Raw genomic sequence first — 20,821 nt, forward strand, 5'->3', positions numbered from 1 at the left:
TTTTTGTCAGTTTTTAAAATAGCCACCTGATTTTGTTAAATTAAAAAAAATTATTGTACTGCTTCCGATTTATCCCATAAGAGATAGCACGCCCCTACCGAGCTTTTTACTCGGGCTGACACTTAAACACCATTGCCGCAATGTGGCCTTGCAAAGTTTGGTCCAGGCACGGCCTCTCCAGAGTTGCGAAACTCCATATGCTGCTGTGTGTTTGGTTGATCATAGCCAAACTCATGAACAACATTGACCAAAAATGGAGCAAAGCCAATCAAAAAGTAGCCTGCAACTGTCTACTCTCGAAGCTTCCCCTCCCCTTGCTACAACTGAGAGAGGCAAAAGGAAAGGTGATAGGTCGATTTGGTGTCAGATTTGTCAGTTCCTTTTCCCTTCGCTGATCTTTCCAAGTACCAGAGAGCGGGGGAATCGGCCTCTCGCTGCCTGATCTGTAAATACTACCTAGTATAGGTTTCCTTGATAGCCTTGTTAGGGTTTCCCATGGAAAATAGGTCACATGGGGACTTATGCTCTAGTTTGGTTCTTCTAGTGGCCGGAGCTAGCGTCGGTGACTCCTCCAGCGAGGACCGATTCGAGATATGTCCAGGTTCTCTATGGTGTTTTGTGTGTATAGGGGTTCCTGCTACTTTATCCTTTTCGTCGATAGCAGTGGGAACGTTGTGAAGGAGTTTGTCCCTTCAGGAGGTCAGCAGAGGTGGCGGTGTCATCTTTGATGTATTCTTTGGCATTCTCCTAATGAGGTTTGGCTTACTCCAAGTCAAATCCACCGACAGGCTGGTGGTATTTGGATTTGGTCTTGTGAGTTTTGGTTTGTGCTGCATCTATGTGATGGGATGCGAATTTTAAGTCCGGGTTGACAACGTGCTCGTTGGAGGCACCATTTCTCCCTTCTGAGCTGTTGGTGTGCTCGGCGACGCCATATTTCTTTCTGGCCAGCGAGGTTGCCAGAAGTGTTCACCATTCTTAATACATCCTGATTGTTGTATGTTATTTTTGTTGGTTGCTAAAAATATAATGATTTTTAATGGTCCCTTCTCGTCGGTATGGATTTCGGTCCCGGTTTGTTGGACCGTGTTTGGTAATGGCGAATGGGTGTCGGTGGAAGGCCCTATGTTTTTTCTTTATGTTTTTATTCTTCCCAGATTCCTGTTTTGTAATATGCGTGTGCTGCACATGGATCTAATAGAAGTCACCCCTTCTTAAAAAAACAGAGCAGACAAATTACGATCCTCGGCATTTCCGTATTTCACATCGCTTTTGCTAGCATCTTGAGAGAAAAAAACGTTACTTTTGCTACCACCGGTACACTGAAATAGCGAAACCAGTGGAGATCACAGGCAGATAGCGCCGGCTGAGTTGAACAGGTGCAGGTGAAGGCCATGCATGCTGCAGCTCAACCGGCATGTGCACACGTCCCCTTGGTGCTATCAACAAGCGCTAGGTAACGAGAGCTCATAATTTCACTGGGTGGCACAATCTGTTTGTTGGGCAGGCGGGCCTTAGAGGTCCATCACGCCAGCCGGCCCCCATCACCGATTATTAGCAATCGGGTCACTGGTCACGTACCGGACCTCCATGCCGCTTCGTACCGTCGTACAGGCTGTGCCACAAAAGTGCGGCACCGGGGGTCGTGTCACCGGCAAACGGCCCAAATCAAGCGCCCATCCGACGCAGACTCGCAACCTTACTACTGCTACCAACGGCGCACCGGTTTCACACACGTGGAATCATGGTACAGTAAGCCTAATAAGTAAAAAAAAAAATAGTATAATAAAAGAGAAATTTGTATATGTAAAATTTATAATAGGATTATATCTAATCTTAGTATAGAGGAGAATGATGAGTACTTGGATGTAATAAAACTATCTCGTTTAGAGTTGGTTGTCTGTAGTAACGCTGCGAGGGGATCAAGATGGTAACCGATTTATGAGGGATGAAAATAATTCTCGTATATACCTTGGTGTATGTGATGGGGGTGACGAACACAACTTCTATGGTAGACGGTGATGGAGGCAACATGTGGGTGATGACACACCCTTTCTAGAAATTAGTGTTGTAGGTGAAATATAGGAGGCGTCGTACCTTTTAAAGAAATACGACGTTGTAGGCGAAGTACGGGAGACGGTGCACCATCTGGAGAAATTTGATGATAAATATATGGAAAATAGATAATATAATATTGAATGTATTTTTAGAATATATGAAAGATAAATATTGGATATTTAGGTATGAAAGATAAATAATAGGAGATTAACTATATTTTTAGAAAGAGGAATGAGATATAATTTTGTATTATGACTATTTTATTAATTTCAATTGACTGTGAATATCAATTATCTGTTATAATTCTGTATTTTATAGGAGTATAAAAGTATAGAAGTTGTTACTGAGTTACTTGACCCGTGTGTTAGTGGCATGCATACTGCCGAACACAGCGCACGACACGGACACCTCTTCTTACCCTGACGCCGAGCACTGGTTCGCCGTGGCATGGGCAGCTCGATGGTCCATGGCAAGCAGCTGTGCACTCGAACCAAAACTTGGCTTGATTAGTTAGTGAAGGTAGTTATATTTTTATTTATTAGGGATTAAATCCTAAATTTATTTTTTTTCTAATTAAAATGATTTTTTTATAATAAGTGATGTATTCTCGATAACAAGATATCTATAATAATTTCGTCAATCTTCACATTTCATATATCTGATTTTTAATGGGTGCTGTATGTTTGTGTGTTATATTGGGATTAAAAAAAAGATGTGCGCTCCACTGATCATGCACGCATCTAATAGGAACGACAAGTTCGATTTTGATATCTATCTCTTTTGGAAGAAAGTTTTATAGAATTTTTTACAGAAAGATTTTTGTGAGATTTTGATTTATATTATCTTTCCTTTGATCTAATGGTTTACGTGTACGGGAGAGAAAGATGATAGCACGTGTCGTATTGGAAGAAGAGATCTTTTTGAAGAACCCGATCTCCCTCCCCGTTTCGTTCCCGCAAAAGCCATCGGATTCGCGAGATCAATCTTATTTTATCCTGAGAACAAAAGGTGCAAGCAGCTGAACGAATCTGCCAAGAAATGCAACAAAGGCAATGATGCGCTCGGGTCGCGTGGAATTTCTTGGACGTGTGACATCTACGCCTCTGGCCAAGAGGGCGGTGGCAGTACAGGATCAGCGTCAAGCTAGCACGCGCGCACTAGCTCGCCGCGCCACTAGCTTTAACCCGGATGCTTGTTCGATCGATCGCCGGCCGGCGCACCGAGCGATTTCGGCGTCGACCCGCCGCCCAATCGGCTCCGAGGTTCGGCGCCTTTGCACGTGCGCGCTGGTACAATGATTTCTACCGGTTCTGCTGCGGTCACATCGCTGTTCACCCATCGCCACCGCCCCCCGGCCGCACGGATATCGCAGAATCTATCGGTGCAATGGCGATCGGATTCACCGATCGATTTACAGTGGCCGCGTCAGCGTCGGCGGCGCCATTTGGGCACGATGACATGTCTGTTTCTGCCGTGAGACGCTCGGTTCATTTCCTGCTGCTTCGAAGTTGCCTGTCGCGCGCGAGCGTCACGGTCGTCGAGCATGAGAAGTGAACGGGAGAGTGAGAGAGATCGGAGCGCTTGCCTGCCGGCGAGACGACAAGCTGCCAGTAGCTTGACCGTGGTGCATGGTGCCAGTCGCTTGTTGGGGCCCCGATACCGACAGGTCACTATCTGTCATGTTGCGGCACACTTTTATTTCAGGTCTTATGTCTAAAGTGAGACTTTGTATATTCTACTTGTGTTTGAAATATATTGTGAGCTCACCGTTTCAAGTGCGATCAAAGTGATAGAAGTTTATTGGCGCAAGTAAACGTTACCCCTAGTGGAAATAACCTTTGGGTAATGTTGGCATCGAATCCGCGCGAGAAATCATCAAAACAATCTTGCTACTGACGAGTAGGGGCGAAGCTACTTTCATTTAGAGTGGTGCATTAGTATTAGGGTGATTTTTTTTTACTAGTAACATGCTCATATTGATCATATAAATTTACATTGTTATTAGATATATGATGATCTGACACTAGGATTAGGAATGGCAATGGATCCAAATCCACCGGGTATCACTCCATATCCGTATACATCTCAAACAAACACACTCGCCATAATACTTATACCCACTTATAGGTACAATTTTTATCCATACTCGTATCTGAGCAGGTACCAGACTACCTACACCCACTTCAACATTCAGGATCTAATGATGACTGGGAGGGGAACTGGCGACAATGTCGGTTGGCTGGGACTGAGGTAGCAGCTGGCAGCAGTCGGGAGGGGAGTGGCGGGCGATGGGGGCACAGGACGATGGGGCCTCAGGTGGCAGGTCGAGGAAGCGAGGTCGACGGGAGCATGGTGCCGAGCGCTAACTGTGGCCATACGAGACAGCGGGAACCAGGTGTTGGGAGCGATGATGATCGAGTGACGCGAGTGGTCAGGCAATGACGAGTCCACGAGTGGCTATGGTCGATGGCCGACGAGAAAACGTCCTCACGATCAAGGGATTAGGGTCTCAGAGAGTTTAGGGTTCAAAGGGTTTGGAGGCTTTGGGCTACATCACTACATGGGCTAGATGAATAAAGATGGGTTGGTAAGGGGTCTATGGGTAAACGAGTTCACGTACTACGAGAACGTATCCAAACCCGCTTTATCCAATATGTGAGGTTTTTGCCGGCTAATAGATTCATACATAAGAAAAATATCTCATATCTAATCCTAATGAAATAATTACTCATCACGTAACCAGTACACATTATCATCTCTAACTAGGATCATTTCGGTTTAAGTGTTGCCCATGGTGACTAGTGAGCATACATGCTTGCAAGTTGCATGACGTCAACTGCAAGCTTTCTCCTACGTCGACATCCCGTTTGGCTTGGCGAATCGCTCGCCCTGTCGTGACGTGCGCGTACTGCTACAAGAGGCACAGTTTGTCCTAGCGTTGTCGACGAATAGTGGGGCCAGCGGTCAGTTAAATAGGCTTTGTGGCACTGTCACGAGGTCGACCTACGTGACACGCACTGGCCACCTGTCCAGTGTGTTGTCAGCGTAATCGCTGATGCTGGACCTTTCACTCGCACAGAAGCTGTCTCCTGCGCACCTTCTGACGTCGGACTAAACTCGAGCCCTCGTCCTGTTTCTATTTGTCCTGATTTTTCCCTTCCTTTCCTCCAGACTAAATTTATCTTGTTGATTCCTCGTTCGGTTACGAGGTGTGTGATAGTGGTGTAATTGTGTGTGTATGATGTGTATATGTAGTGATGGTTTATGTTTTTTTATATTTGAAATGTCGAAGAGCTGGTGTTTTTTTTTTTGAAATGTTGAAGAGCTGTGTTAATTTCTTGTGTATCCTACTTATAGAAAACTTATTGTATGCCATTCACACATCATATAAATAATGTTAAGCTAGATTAGTTGTTTCCATAAAATAATTGATTTAGAATGAGAGTGATTCACTCAACACTTTTAATTACGAACTCAACACTTTTAATTACGACCTGTCACACTTGAATTCCTAGCAAACAGTTGGACCGCAATTCATGAAAGGGTTGCTTCTTGCTAACAAAACAAAATAGCCACTGAGTTTTGAAGAACTTGTATTTTTATCTGAGAGCTAGACCTCTTATCTAATTAACTGTTAAATTTAGATGTTTAGATATAATTTGTACTTATTCCATCGTAGTGTTCAGATTCACTCTCCCCTCAAGCTATAAATTAAGATGATGCATAGCTTCGATGACCCTAAACCCGAAAACTTATTGCTGACGAAGACTATAGCAGATGTAGAGGAGTTAGGTAGGGGAGAATCATACACCTCTCTCATTGTTCTTTTTCTTCCTCCTCTTCTTCGCCACAATTTTTTTCTTCCTCTCCCTTATCTATGGCAAAAAAAAAAAAAATGTTGAGACTCAGGAGGGTTTTCATTGGCTGCGAAACAATACGAGCCTGAAGCCAAGCCTCTCCCGGACAGAGAGTGCACGTATTAATAAAAAACTTATGTATCCGCAGGGCATAACCACTCACAGCTCATTGGTGCAGTAATGAATTCTAATCCGTAGCTTTAGACACCCTGTTTTTTATGAGCGCAATAGATAAGCTTTTCCAACAATGGAAGCAATTGGTTAATCTATCATCGTTGTGTACTCTAACAAAACTACAAGAATGGAAAGAGCACATCTATGGCAGAATCTTGAATTGGTCACTCCCTCTATGTACTAAAATAGATCTGTTCTGATCCATATCCACAAGTCTTGGAAGTATTCTTCTACCTTCTACTCATGGCCGTTGCTTACTTCAATAAATAAACCCTACAAAAACAAATTGTTTTTAAGGAAGCAATGGTCACAAGTTGACTTTGGCATGTCATTTTCAATTTGTTTATCAGGTCATTTTCAAACTAGTTTAAGAATTTTGGGGTTCAGAGCATAAAACAACAAGCAACCTTTGGCATCCACAAGAGCTGACAGAGCATCCTATGGATGAAATTCTTCATACCTGACAGACTATTCCCAATCATATTCCCTTCATTTCGTTCCCTTTCCGATTCCCTTCATTTCGTTCTCTTCCCGATTCCCTTCTCCGTTCCCATTCCCTTTATTTTCTCTTATCTCCAACAGCTTCCCTTCGAGGGGAATCGCGAAGGGAAATGAGAGAGAATCCCGCCCTGAAGGGAATGACCCTGGGAATCCCGTCGTGAAGGGAACTATGAAGGAAAATCGTTGGAGCGCTGAAGTGAACGAAAATTCCTTAACGGTGGGATTTTGGTCCCCGAAGCGAATCCGTTGGGGCGGCCTTAGATCATGCCCAACGGATTCCCTTTACGACCTAAAATCACTTCGTGAAGAGATTTTCGTTCACTTCAGCGTTCCAACGATTTCTCTTTACTAAGGATTTCTCAATGCCATCCTTTCAGGACGGGATTATCTCATTTCCCGTTACGAATCCCTTAGAAGGGAAACGGTTAAAAATAAGAAAAAATAAAGAGAATAAGAATAGAGGAGGGAATTAGAAAGGGAATGAAATGAAGTAAAAATAGTTGAGGATGGTGTTAGGCGTGCCGCAAGTAGTGTCAACTAACTCTATGAATTTCTATTTTCTTTGACCACAATCATGTGATGTTTTGTACACTAATACAATCTCTGAAACACAACTTTATCAAAAATATTGTATTATATCTCTAAAACCTAATGGAATCGTAATATTACGAAAACATTCTCTAGAAAAATCTCGTGTTATTTTATCATGTGCAATATTAGCAGCATGAGTGATTAAACCACACCTCCAATTCACGGAGAAATTATTGCAAAGAACAGATTGAAACGGACCAGTACTAGTCTACAAGTGAGTGCATCGCTGAATCGGCAGAAGCAACGGCAACGATGGTGACACACTTCTTTAATTGGGAGTAGCAGTGACCGCCAAGAGTACCTGAACGTGACATTTCAATAGAAGATTGGAATCGTCAAAGCCGTTACGACTGCCGTCGAACGGCGACGGGCAGCCAACGGATCGTCCTCGGCCGGCCGGCCGCAGTTTTTCCGGTCTCCAGCGACCAGGAACCAGCCGGGACTGGACTGGCAACGGCTGACTTAGGTCTGCTAATGGTTTGGAACCCACACCAAAATCAACTTAGCCGACACAATAAAAACAAACAACCTGGCCCCAATTAATCCATGCAACAACATTAAAAAAAAACTAGCTTAACTCAACCCATCAAGTATTTCCACCCAAATTAACCCAACCTGAATATCAGAAATGGGTATTACAAATGATGAATGGAACATTTGACCATTTTACAGTGTAACGGCTATTACAAGCCAATTTTATATTCTCTCTAGTCCAAAATAAGTATCATTTTAGATTGTGGTGCAATTAATTATTTCAAACTTTAGTTATAAATTACTTTTTATATATTGAGTTTGGATACTTGAAAATAGCACGGGTAGATTTGTGTCAAAAGTATTTTTATAATAATATAATTTTATTATGTTTTATCAATATATTAAAAAATAGTAATCAAGTTGTACTTTAAAAACTATATCAATATCTGAAACGACACTTTGCAGTAAACATAATTATACAACAAAGCCAAAGAGGACGGATGAATAAATCCCCATTCAGTATGACCACAAAATATTAACAAGTTGAACAATTAAAAGCATTGCTGGATTGATTCATTACAAGCTGTTGCAGATGTTGTCACAGCGAGTCCTGAGAGTTGAAACCATCAATGGTAAAAGGTCATGCAACAGAATTCTGAAAAGCAAGAGGAGATCGGAGAAACCATAGCTAGGAGTCCACAGAATGCTCCATAGATCCACTCGAACAACCTGAATCAATCCTAGCTTGAGACCATGTACTTCGAACAAAAGTGGTGTTGTTACATCTTTGCTGCAGGTCCAAAGAGATTGCTGGTTTCAGCCGCAAAAATCTCACCATAGCAAATTAAATATAAGACTACGGGTATATATGTTTCAGGCTGTTTTTGTTTTCTGCTTCTGTTAGGAGTTAGAATCCAAACAAACGAGTTTGTTAAAAAGTGGATTTTAAGAAGTAAAAAGTCTGTTTATGAGGAAATGAACAAGAAACTAAGAAGCTAGCTGAGTGTATCTTTTTCGAGAAGTAATATGTTGAAAAGCTAAAAAATTATTGTAAAATTCAACAGCTAAAATCAAAAATAATTTTTCAAAAAAACCAAAAACTCAATTTTTCAGAGAAATCAGAAGAAAATATACAAACAAACAGACTCTAAGATACTAACACTCACTCCAACATGATAAAAGAGACTAATAAAGACTACTACCAATCCAGTCCCAATCAACTACTAAGAGTAAAAGGAAGCGGGGAACCCAACCTAAGGTTTGACTTACCGTTTAAGGCTCGGTTATCGAGCCCGATCGGTAACTGAAGATGCGCGATTATCACGATAATCGCTCAAAATTCAGCTGAAATTCGTACAAAATTTATTTACTAATTTTGAAATTTGGTCAAAAAAATTATCAGAATCGCCTCTCGGCAACCGGTCTAATCGGACCGGTTACCGAGCGATTTTCTCAATTTATTGAGCGGTTTTCTCAAATTTTTCGCATCGTTGGTAACCACTCAGTTTTGTTAGTAACCACTCGGTTTTTTCAATTTATTACGCAGTTTTCTTGATTTTCAGTGAAGTTCAACAAAAAACCAAAAAATTGGCTCAATCTTATAAAATCAATAACTAATTCATCTGAGCTTCAAATCGAAAAATTGGTTTCTTTATAACATGATCTACATGATAAAAGTATTTATACTCATAAAAAAGTTAAAAATTTTCTGTGAGAAAATGTATTTGTTAAACCAAGTTAAATGCATAGTTTACTCTTTGCTAATCCAAAAATCACGAAACTAATTTTTTTTAGTCTTCTTACATGATCCTATATCTCCGAAAAATACATGAACTCATGAATTATTTATTATAACATGCAGGATTGTGTAAATATTGTTACGACTAGATTAATTCATAACTGACCCATCACACCTCTAAATTAGTGAAACCATTTTTATTAGTTTATTTATACTATTATTTATGTAGAAAAAATAATAGTATATATAAAAAAGTTAATTATAGTGTTGTTTCTCAACATATTCACTTTATGCTTGTGAAATTTGTAAAAATTATAGAGAAATTAATAAAACTCTAAATGAAGTTAAATCAATTTTAAAGATCCTCTTAAGATACGTCCTACACAAGAAAAATTGGTTTGCATGTTAAACTTTTCCTTAACATAAGTTAATAATTGAGCTGCACGCTTCAACTTTTTTTATTTTTTTTTAAACTTCCTCCCTATAGAATATGATGCAAACAATATTATTTTTGAAAAAAAAACACAGAAAGCCTTAGAATTGTTTCTATTTTTAGATTTGTTTGATTTTTTTATTTTTTTAAATTTTTTAATTCAAATTCGGTTACCGTTCGATTTCTGAAATCAGATCGAAACATTAAACTCAGTAACCACGAATTTTAATCCATTACCGTCCATAAATTAAATCCCGATCCAACCAAGAACGTAGATCAAAACGCAAGCAGGCACAGACAAACAAAGCACAAATCAAGAGAGAGCATTGCCAACTTCTAGAAACCAGAAGCAGCCACGTATCTCGATGACCACCTTGGCCTGGTTATTCGGGTCATGGTGGGATTTAAAGCACTATGCTTCTAGCTCTAGACTTTGGTTCTCCTCCCAAATCATCCTCGCTCGAGACTCTACGGTGACCGAAGAAGGGAAATGTGCCTCTCTGCGATGACGACGCAAGAGGAGGTTAAGAAGAAATAGATCGTCATGGAGTATCTATGAAGGGACATCGATCGCTGCACCGAGCTCTGGCTGCTTCAGACAAATGTAGCCACCAAGGGTTTCACCTCGTGCGATGGAGACAACGATGGCCGCTGCTGGTGTAGGGGAGCCTAAGCTTAGAGGACAGGAGGATGAATCAGTGGTGGCAGAGTGTCATAACTAGGTACTACAAGCTACGGTCCTGATCTCCAGATCACTCTTTTAGGCGCATCGGACGGTTGAGGACGCTCTGACGACTCTGCCGAGTTTATTTTTGCTGTTTGCCGGATAACTACAGTTGTTCTTCCATTTTCAGCCATGGTTAAACTGTTAAGCTCATTTTTACTTTTAAACCTGGTGAGTTGTAATCGCTGGATAAGTACCCAGCCGGGAGGGGACGGGGTTATGCCATGAGAATATTCTGTACAAGAACCTCCTAGAACAGTCTAATGTAGAAATCCAGCTCTGGCGATTTCCCCAATTTTCGTTTTCCATCAATTCTTAGCCGATTGATCTTGTTCGATTCCACGAGAGCTCGAACGGGATCTGACAACTGGTATCAGAGCCTTCCACTCCTCGGATTGTTGCTGACGAATCCATTCTTGGCGGTGGGTTGCGCAACTTGTTTGCGTCTAAAATCCCCACGGCGGAGCTCAGAATTGGATTGGTGGCGACGGCGGGCGACTGGATTCAGACAAGGGTTGCTCGGCAGGTCCGAGCGTAAAATTCCGGAGTCGGTCTCCAGTTGCGGCGGCGGTAGACCTTGCGGGACAGACTAGTGGTGAGGAAGTGATTCCGAACCGATCTGTTCCGATCTGGACCTGATGACACGCTCAACGAAGGTGGCGATGGCGGCGGCGAACTCTGCTGCAACCACTGCGGCTGGAGCTACCACCCATTCTGGTGTTTTGGGTCCTGAAGATGCTGACGGATCTAGTATGGGATTCATGGAGACTGTCCAGGACGATGTGTTGGAGTTGAAGACCCGAGTGGGCAGCGTGGAGATACGTCTGGCGCACATGGAAGACCAGCTCAGCTCGATCCAATCGTCGTTGGCAAAATTGGCCAACAACCCCAGACCTCTGGCTGATCTTCAGCAGAGCAAACTAGAGGATTTGGAGTTAGACAACTGCACCATGGAAGAAGCAACCAAGCAAGAGGGCAAGGAGTTCAAGGAGGAAAGACAGAGTAAATTGTTGGAGGAAGCTAATCAGGGTAATCTGAGGCACTCAACCTCTTATGGGCTTGTTTACACTGAATTACCACCTAAGACCAGTGCTTATACCCATGATGAGGAACATTTTAACAACAGACCCACCCTCACCTTTACCCACCCTTCTACTCGATTTCCTATTCCAACCCCTTACGTTCCACCTCATGTAAGACCTGCTGAATCCATTAGACACCCTCAGGTTTTTAGCCATGATCCATTGCCTCAACGCCAACCTGACCACTCATTCAGCCTTTCCATTTCTCGGCCTAAATTGGATTTCCCTGCATTCTCTGGTGAAAACCCAATTGGATGGACACGCCAATGTGAAAAATACTTCGACCTTGCTTCAGTTCCTCAGGAGATGTGGGTTTCAATGGCCACTCTACATTGTTTTGGTCGTGCTGAGAACTGGTGGACTAGTTTGAGGATTGCTCCTAAGCAAGTCAGATGGCTTTCATTTTGCACAATGGTCTGTAATAGATTTGCAGAGCACAATATGTATGATGTGGTTGAGCTGTTTCATGCACTTACCCAAGACTCATCTGTTAGTGCATATATTGACAAATTTGAAGAACTAATGGCTCACATGCAGAGGCAACATCCTGGATTGCAGGAGGACTATTATGTTCGGTGTTTTGTTCGAGGTCTTAAAGATCAAATTAAGCATTACTTGAAAAACCTCATAAACCGATCACTCTGGATGATGCATATTGGATTGCCAAGGACTTGGAAAAAGCTGCTTGGACTAGAAAACAACAGCATTACCAATCCTCCAACAAACCTCCCTTCAATATTGTTCCTCCTCTTCAGAAACAGCTACCAAGTCTTCATGCACCAGTTAAGCTTGAGACAGCTTACAAACCTGACACTTTGGCAAAAATCGCAGTTAAGCTCAAGGAACCAGGTTCTTGTTGGAAGTGCGCTGCTCCTTGGACTCCAAAACACAAGTTAAAATGCAAATTCTACCAGAACATCGCACATGCTATTACCTTGGAACCATACGAATTGCGGCACTCGGATGGGGACCAAGAAGAACATCACCAAGATCAAGAAGATCCACAGCCAACTCCCATCTTAATGGAAATATCTAAACAAGCCATGACTGGATCTCACACCTCTGCAACATTCTGTGTTCCAGTTCTTCTTAGAGGAAAAAGGGGCATAGCACTTGTAGATAGTGGCAGTACTCACAGTTTTCTAGATGCATCTTTTGCCAATAAGGCTGCTTGTGACATTGAATCTACTAGCTTACAATCTATCAAAGTGGCTGGTGGGGGTGAATTACACACTGGAGGCTTTGTTCACCAATGTTATTATCATATCTATCATAAGAAGTTTTGCAATCCCTTCCTCTTGTTGGATCTTAAGAATTATGACTTGATACTGGGATGTGACTGGATTTTCCTACACAGCTCCATTGCCATTGATCTGAAACAACGGCTCCTGACTATTTGCAAGGATGGACTCAAATCAATGACATTTTCTGATTGCACTTCTACTCATCTATGCACTGCTATTGATGCTCCAAAGCTTGATAAGTTACTGTCAAAGGGAGCTATGGGTTACCTCATTCACCTCAAAGCACATACAGCCATGGCAGCTCCTAGTACCAATATTCCTGAGGAGATAGCTCAAATTCTGGACAGGTTTGCTGAGGTTTTTTCTGAACCACATGGTCTTCCTCCACATCGGCAGAATACTCATTCTATTCCCCTTAAACCTGGTAGCACTCCTCCTAACCTACGCCCTTACAGAATCCCCCACCATCAAAAAGATGAAGTTGAAAAACTTGTTAAAGAAATGCTAGCACAAGGCATTATACAGCATAGTGAAAGTCCATTTGCTTCTCCCTCCATCTTGGCCAGAAAAAAAGATGGTAGTTGGTGTTTCTGTGTCGACTATAGGAGTTGAACGACATGACCATCAAAAACAAATTCCCAATACCGATAGTGGATGATTTATTTGATGAGCTACATGATCCTCCTTCTTCTCTAAATTGGATTTAAGATCAGGTCTCCACCAAATTCTTATGAACGAGAAGGATATCCACAAAACTGCCTTCAGAACTCATTTCGGCCATTTTGAGTTCCTTGTAATGCCTTTCGGTCTTACTAACGCTCCTGCTTCTTTCCAAGCCATGATGAACACTGTCTTTGCTCCTTACTTGAGAAAGTTTGTGCTGATTTTTTTTATGACATTTTAGTTTACAGCAGAAGTTTTGAGGACCACAAAACTCATCTCACTACGGTGTTACAAGTGCTGCTGGATAACAAGCTGAAAGCTAAAAGTAGTAAATGTGTTTTTGCTGACAGATTGAATATCTGGGCCACCTAATTAGTGTCAATGGTCTTTCAACAGACCCAACAAAAATTGAAGCAGTCAAAAACTAGCCACAACCAAAATCTGTTACACAATTGAGGGGATTCTTAGGATTGGCCGGCTATTACAAGCGTTTTGTCAGAAATTTTGGCATTATCTCGAGAACACTTCATGATATGCTAAAAAAGAATGCCTTCTCCTGGGGACATGAGCAAACTCAAGCTTTCACAGAATTGAAGTCCCGGTTGGTATCAGCACCAGTTCTTACTCTTCCAAATTTCAAGTTGCCATTCATCTTAGAAACAGATGCTTGTGGTAGTGGCATTGGTGCGGTTCTCATGCAGCAAGGACAACCTATTGCCTATTTTAGCAAAGCCTTAAATAAAAGTGCTCAAACTCAGTCTATTTATGACAAAGAGGCATTGGCTATCTTAGAGGCAATAAAAAAATGGAAACATTATCTATTGAGGTCCAAATTGGTCATTCGGACTGATCAACAAAGCCTCAAACACCTATCTAACCAGAGGTTGACTGAGGGTATACAACACAAATTACTTTTAAGATTGCTGCACCTTGATTATACCATTGAATACAAAAAGGGGAAGGACAACACTGTAGCAAATGCTCTGTCCAGAAGAGATGTGAATTGTCATGCTATTTCCATTGCTCAACCTATATGGGTTGCTGAGATTCTCAAAAGCTATGTAAATGATGACTCTTGCAAACAGCTTATAGCCCAACTGGCAGTATCCCAAGATCCTTCATCACCATTTTCCCTCCACTCGGACATACTACGGTATAAAGGACGAATTCATTTGGGGAAAGATAAGGAGGTTCAGAACACTATCATTTCTGCTCTTCATTCTTCCACCATTGGGGGACATTCAGGAATTTCAGCTACATATCAAAGGGTTAAACGATTATTTCATTGGGTTGGCCTGAAGAAATCAATTGAAGCCTTTGTCACCTCCTGTCCTATCTGCCAACGAGCCAAAGGTGAAACATGTCACTACCCGGGTATGCTGGATCCTCTTCCCATCCCTGATATGGCATGGTCCAATATTTCCCTAGATTTTATTGAGGGTCTGCCTAAATCTAATAGGAAGGACATCATTTTCGTAGTAGTTGACAGACTCACAAAGTATTCCCACTTCATTCCCTTGTCTCACCCAATTACTGCCAAAGTGGTAGCACAAGTATTTATGGATCAAATTTATAAACAACATGGGCTACCAACTGCTATTGTATCAGATCGAGACCGAATCTTCACCAGTGACCTCTGGCAAAACTTGTTCAAAAGCCTCAAGGTTTCACTTCGGTTTAGCTCGGCTTACCATCCACAAAGTGACAATCAAACTGAGCGCGTGAACCAATGCCTTGAAAATTATTTGAGATGCATGGCATTTTCAGATCCAAAACGCTGGTCTGCATGGTTACCTTTAGCCGAATGGTGGTACAATACAAACTACCATACATCCCTCAAATGCACCCCATTCCAAGCACTTTATGGTTATCCACCTCCTCTCATTAGTGAAGTCATGATTCCTGGACCAGACACTCCTGCAAGTGACTATCTCTCTGAAAAAAGCTCCATGATTGCTAAGCTTAAAGAAAATTTGGCTCAGGCACAAGCTCGCATAAAAAAAAATATGCAGATTTGAAGAGGACTGAGAGATCTTTTCAAGAATGTGAATTTGTCTACCTTAAGATGCAGCCTTATCGGCAGGTGGCTTTTGGACTCAAAACTCTCTTAAACTGAATACTAAATTCTATGGTCCATTTCTAATCTTGCAAAAGATCGGCAATGTTGCATATAAACTTCAATTACCTTCTGATGCTCAAATCCATCCAGTGTTCCATGTCAGTCAATTGAAAAAGCATATTGGTCCCAATGCTGTTCCTTGTACAAATTTGCCTCTGGTGGACTCCCAAGGAAGAATCAAATTTGCCCCTACAGCCGTGCTGGATACCCGCGCACTACCTAGGGGAGACAATATGATTACTCAATGGCTGATTCAGTGGGATCCTTCCTCTCCAGCCGAAGCATCTTGGGAGGATAAATCATTTATCAAGACTACATTTCCCTCATTCTATTGGCAGATCATCAAGACATGGTGGTCGCAGGAAGCTTCGGACCAACAACCTCAAGATGGGAGCGTTGCAATCCATGACACTTGAGGGCAAGTGTCTGCTTAAGGAGGGGGCATTGTCATAACCAGGTACTACAAGCTACGGTCCTGATCTCCAGATCACTCTTTCAGGTGCATCGGACGGTTGAGGACGCTCTGATGACTCTGCCGAGTTCATTTTTGCTGTTTGCCGGATAACTACAGTTGTCCTTCCATTTTCAGCCATGGTTAAACTGTTAAGCTCGTTTTTACTTTTAAACCTGGTGAGTTGTAATCGCTGGATAAGTACCCAGCCGGGAGGGGACGGGGTTATGCCATGAGAATATTCTGTACAAGAACCTCCTAAAACAGTCTAATGTAGAAATCCAGCTCTGGTGATTTCCCCAATTTTCGTTTTCCATCAATTCTTCGCCGATTGATCTTGTTTGATTCCACGAGAGCTCGAATGGGATCTGTCACAGAGGAGTCCGTAGCAACAGCGCACCGACCTGATCTGCTTGCCTTCGCAGCATCATGCCACCCCGCGAGGTTAGGGATTCTGAGACTAGCCGACGATTGTACCTGACGATCCAACTTCAACCCCCAGATTCAACCCATATGAACTCGAAAAAAAACCATTCTAAATCTATCCAACCCTCTCTTATTGCAAACAAAACTTAATCCAATCCACTCCTCAGGTAAATCCACTTCCACCCTTCCAAAACAAACCTGTCGGACAACCCAACCCGTTTAATCCATTTTGACCCAACCCATTAACAGGATCACTAAGTACGCCAACCTTTTCAGCACAGCCCGGAAAGGAAGCAGAAAGAGCGAAGACTCGCCGTTGATTTCAATTCAGCCTGACTTGGCTACTGTGTCAGTTGTTTTAATTACCTGATGCGTTGCTACACCGGTGGTTGTCTGAGGCCTAATTTGGGCGCTGTTATTTTAGGCTAAGATAGGTGTGGCGTTTTTTTACCTGAAGTAGTTTTATGTGGCTGTGACGAGACAGAGCATTGTTCAGTTATCATCGTCCTATTGCCACTGGTTTGGTGATGTAAAATGTTTGTGGATGCCTGGAAGCTGTGACCCACACCATGCTTGCTCGATGCAACATGCCATATGAGGAATAGAAAAAACAGTCTGCCAAGTACATATCTGAACTGATAAATCACAAAAGCCAGGTCTCCATCGAGTCGCCCGGACGCGAACAGTAGTATCGTCTTTCGCACCTTACCTCACAACCTCATCACCATTACACCATCTCGAGGGTAAATTTGAAGCACAACATAACTGCGAGGAAGTTTTCCTGAAGCATCTTGAATTGTTATTTAACCAGCGAGTGCAAATCTTGCGGATTTTTTTTTAAAATATTATTTTTTATGGGAATTTCAAAAATATTGCACAAAATTACAAAATTACAAAAATAATATGCAGTCGCGGACGGTTTAGCGAAAATCAATTTTCGCTCGATGGAATGAAGAAAATCAGTTTTCTCTCGATGGAATAGCGAAAATAGTAATTTTTGTACTTGGGTCCCGTGAAAATTAATTTTCACACATTGATTCCACAAATTATTTTTTAAATAATTTTTTAGGTATGTTAGCGCAAAAACAATTTTTTGTGGAACTGTAGCTTGAAAATTATTTAAAAACTTAATTTTCACAGAACGGATGTGTGAAAATTGTTTTTCATTTTTTTATGCATGCAATTTTTTGTATTTTTCGATGTAAGTTGTTATTTGGTTGTCATACAGAAATAACACATACCTGGAGATCATTGACATACAGAAATATAAAGCATTTACATTGAACTCGTCTAAAAAATAGGACAGCTGATGCGCTAAAAGGAAGAAAATATTACATCCAATCTTGAAAATATATAACTGAAAATGCTTGGTCCTGTAATAGGATACTAAAATACTACTATAATTACAATTTAACTTTTTTGCCACACTTTGGGGAAGTAAATATCAAATGAAATCAGAGAAGGCTCAAAACTATTGGTGCTATCACTACATAATATTTGTACTTACTAGTTACACTATCCATCAAGCTAAGTAGCAGTCTTGTTCTCCTTGCAACTGACTAACTTCTATAGTAATTCAAGCCTTCGTGAAAGAAATAAGAGAGCAGATATACTATTTCGATTACTATGTCTGAGCAAGTAGAGTGACATTTTGAATTATAAACACTGAAAAATCAAAATTATGATTAACCATGAAAATTAATTACGTAAAAAAAGATTGTGCACCACAACAAAAATAACAACTTACATAAAAAATACAAAAAATTGCATGCATAAAAAATGAAAACAATTTTCGCACACTAGTTCCACACAAATTAATTTTCTAATAATTTTTGAGGTACTGTACTGCAAAAATTATTAAAAAAAATAATTTTTACAAGACTAAAGTGTTAAAATTAATTTTCACAGGACCAAAATACGAAAACTACTATTTTCACTATTGCATAGAGCGATAGTTGATTTTCATTGAACCGTTCAGGGACTATTTTTATAATTTTACCATTTTGCAATATTTTTAAAATTCCTATAAAAATAATATTTAAAAAACTCCAAATCTCGCCACGCGGACAATATAGCGACGAGGACTGCAAGTACGATAGGACGTGGATTTTATACTGTGTGCATGAAACATTTTGTGCACAGACTACTGACAGAGTGACGTCTTGACAGGTGACATAGGGGTTCATGAGCCATCAGAGACGCTGGAGCTGGAGTGCTGGACACCTGAAGGCTGAAGCTCCTTCGAATGGGGCAATAGTTTTTTTTTTTCTATCCTACGGCGCTAGCTCAAATATCACTCTATCAAATTTTCTCAGTCATTTATCACCAAACATTATTTAAACCAGGTTTCTGATGCCCATAACTTTTTCGTTATGAACAATAACCATTAGCTTAAAAAACAAAAAATGTGTCGATTTTTTACATGCTCTATAATTTATAAGTAAATTATTTTAACTGGATTCACTAAAAATCTTGTGTAGAATTCAAACTAAAATTTTTCAAAATATACTATTTTTGCAACTTGTAGCAATTTTTAAGTCCTTATAAAAATTCCAAAAACTCTAATTTTTTTACTAATATTCCTCTCATGAGATATAATAATTTATAAAAGTGTTTGATTTCAACCGTATTTGGTTTCAACAGTGTTTGTGTGGCATTTGGGTGGGCGCCATCTGGTAGGATGGTAAAAAAAACTATTGCCCTCTTCGAAGGCACATGTTATTTAACCTGGTTTTTTTCGTTGAAATGTGTAGGAGAGTATTATAGATGCATTATTATTCAGGAGCCCTCCTTCTTTAAGGATAAAAACGGTTCCATACTGATTGAATGGTTTATTTTTATATTGCTATCTATATTTTAATTTTAATATGAATATGATAGTTTGAATCCAAATCTATATTCGAATATCTACTCAATCGAGTTGTACGCAAATATCATACAAGTTTAACGAAAACAATTTTTATTTTGGTGCGCAAAAGATTCGTTCACATTTGGAATTTGTCGGAGTATAGAATAGGAGATCCACTAAAGGGATCGATAACGTCTTAAAAGGGAGTAAATTATGATATTTAGAACTATTTCAGTTTCAAAAATAACGCAAGATAAATCTATATTAATTTTTATCTAAATGTGCTCAGGTTTATTGAGTGTGTCTACTCCACTGATCAAAGCACTTATAATGTATCTAAGAAGATAAATTGCAAGAATGTAAATACAGAAACGTAAATAAGGTAGAGAGCAAACACGACGCAAGAATTTTTTCTATGGTATCGATGGTATGAATGCCACCTCTAGTCCACATTAGAGCTCCACTAAGGATATGCTCATGCTTGGCATTCGATCACGGCTCTTGAGCCAACAAGTCACAAAGACAAGACCTCCACCCGGATGAGCCACCAAGGCAATGTCTCATCACTAGCATATCTTCCGGTTCCTTGCCGTTGTGATTATTTTGGAGCTTAAGTCACCAAAGCAAGGGTTTCTGCGTCCCCGTACAATCGCCTTGTCGCTGCTCCACACCACGTCGGAGTGTCAACAAGCTTGCGGGCAAGTCACCAAGACTTTAAGGTGCTGATGTACCACTTATTACAAGATTGGATCACTTCTTGATCCACTCTTTAGGACGCAATCACCTAGCAACACTCTCTCTAGGCCTATAAACACTAAACACTCTCTAATCTTGTGCTTAATCATCTTGGACAAACACATTAAGCACTTTGGTGGCTTGGATATCTTCTAAAAGGTGTATGAGCTTCCTCTAGACTCCAGCAGCATGCCACTACTTCAAATGACCGAGTGGAGGGGTATTTATAGCCTAAAACCTATGCACTAGCTGTTAACCCAACGGTTGAGAAAAGTTGTTAAAATCGGATGATCTGGTGAGAACAATAGTACTAACACCGGATCGTCCGTGAGTATTATCACAAACTAGTCGTTGGAACCCCACTCATGTCTCTGTGAACACCGGACACCACACCGATGTTTGTCATGGGATACGACCCAGATGAGCCCGTTGTGCCTAGGTGTGGGACACTAAATTAAAGTTTGAAGGCTCCGAGGCTCAACAAAAAGTTTGCACGACAGTTCATGCAACCAGGGGGGCAGCGGAGGCTCCCGTGTTCTGGGTGTCGGCGATGATCCCCAGGCCACATGCCCAGAGGGGAACCAGATCGGCACCGGACATGAAGACGCTCTGACACAGCTCCAACCACCACAGCGTCGCCCAGAGGAGTTGTCATAGACGTCGCGGTCTTTGGCGGCATCATCACCAAGGTCGTTACGCTGCG

The sequence above is a fragment of the Phragmites australis genome, chromosome 17, assembly GCF_958298935.1.
Source record: "Phragmites australis chromosome 17, lpPhrAust1.1, whole genome shotgun sequence".
Classification (NCBI taxonomy): domain Eukaryota; kingdom Viridiplantae; phylum Streptophyta; class Magnoliopsida; order Poales; family Poaceae; genus Phragmites; species Phragmites australis.